The sequence below is a fragment of the Myotis lucifugus genome, unplaced genomic scaffold (genome assembly GCF_000147115.1).
Source record: "Myotis lucifugus unplaced genomic scaffold, Myoluc2.0 scaffold_41, whole genome shotgun sequence".
Taxonomy (NCBI): Eukaryota; Metazoa; Chordata; class Mammalia; order Chiroptera; family Vespertilionidae; genus Myotis; species Myotis lucifugus.
The window spans coordinates 5613919-5615205 of NW_005871089.1; the positions used below are offsets into that span (position 1 = coordinate 5613919).

General features: G+C 47.6%; 1 protein-coding gene across 3 annotated transcripts in view; it reads right to left on the reverse strand.

Moving 5' to 3' along the window:
• EDC3 (enhancer of mRNA decapping 3) overlaps positions 1–1287 on the reverse strand; it is a 105948-nt gene that overhangs the window by 13427 nt on the left and 91234 nt on the right. The gene's annotated exons all lie outside the window — the stretch shown is intronic.

Consider the following 1287-nt stretch of genomic DNA (forward strand, 5'->3'; position numbering starts at 1 on the left):
TTCAGGTTACCACAGAGCAGGGTTTGTGAAGCTTTGACCAAAAAGACCAAATCCAGCAAGATATATTAGGTACTATCAAAAAAAGGCCGGCATAGAGTACGTAATAGCAACCTATGAACCACATTAGAAGAGAACATGCTTGTCCCAAAGTGGGAGAAAAGCTGTCCTGGCAGTGAGGTTTTTCTTACAAGCAAACCCCTTATCCTTCCCCAGAAGTGGAACAAACATGACCTAACCCTCCTGACCCTCTGGTCCCATTATTCAATTTCAAGGCAGGATGACTTGTTCACCCCATCTACTCCCCACTTCTTCCTTGTCCTCTCTTCCACTTACCCTCCGCTTTGTAAAAAATTTCAATTAGCAACTTGTTTTCTCAAAGAATTTGTCATTTTCTGCCTATATGGGTTGAATGTGACCCAATAATCATACCGCAGGGAAAGAGTATATGGAAAATAACCTATGGCTTGCTTTAGACTACTCAGAAGAATCTTGAACATTTTATTCATCCTAAATAAAGAGAACTCTATAACAGTTAGAGAGACTCACAGTCACGCAAGTAGTTGGTTTTAAAAGGCCAAAGTCTGCAGCAACTGATACTCTTTTTAAAAAAAATATTTTTTATTGATTTTTTACAGAGAGGAAGGGAAGAGGGAGAGAGAGTTAGAAACATCGAAGAGAGAGAAACATCAATCAGCTGCCTCCTGCACACTCCCTACTGGGGATGTGCCCGCAACCAAGGTACATGCCCTTGACCGGAATCGAACCTGGGACCTTTGAGTCCGCAGGCCGATGCTCTATTCACTGAGCCAAACCGGTTAGGGCAGCAGCCGATACTCTTGAAGTCTATCTGTAATAATAAGAGAGTAATATGCTAATTAGACCGGACAGCCAGACTACCTTCCAGACGACCTTCCAGACGAAGCCAGGGCTGTGAGGGCTGAGGCAAGCCACTGTGGCTGTGAGGGCTGAACCCCTTGAATGAATTTTGTGCACCAGGCCTCTAGTCTATCTATACTAATAATAGATGAATATGCAAATTGTCCGGGACACTGTCACAGTAACAGTAATGACCAAACAGCAGGCTGCATGGGGCGACCAGGCCGGCAGGGGGCTAGTGGGGGACGACCAAATGACTGAACAGCAGGCTGTGTGGGGCGACTGGCCAGCAGGGGGGGCCAGTAAGGGACAACCAGCCTGGCGGGGGGGGGGGGGGGGGAGTTTGGGGCCACACAGGCCAGAAAAAGGGGACAGTTGGGGGACAAATAAGCTTGGCGGGGGGGGGGGGGA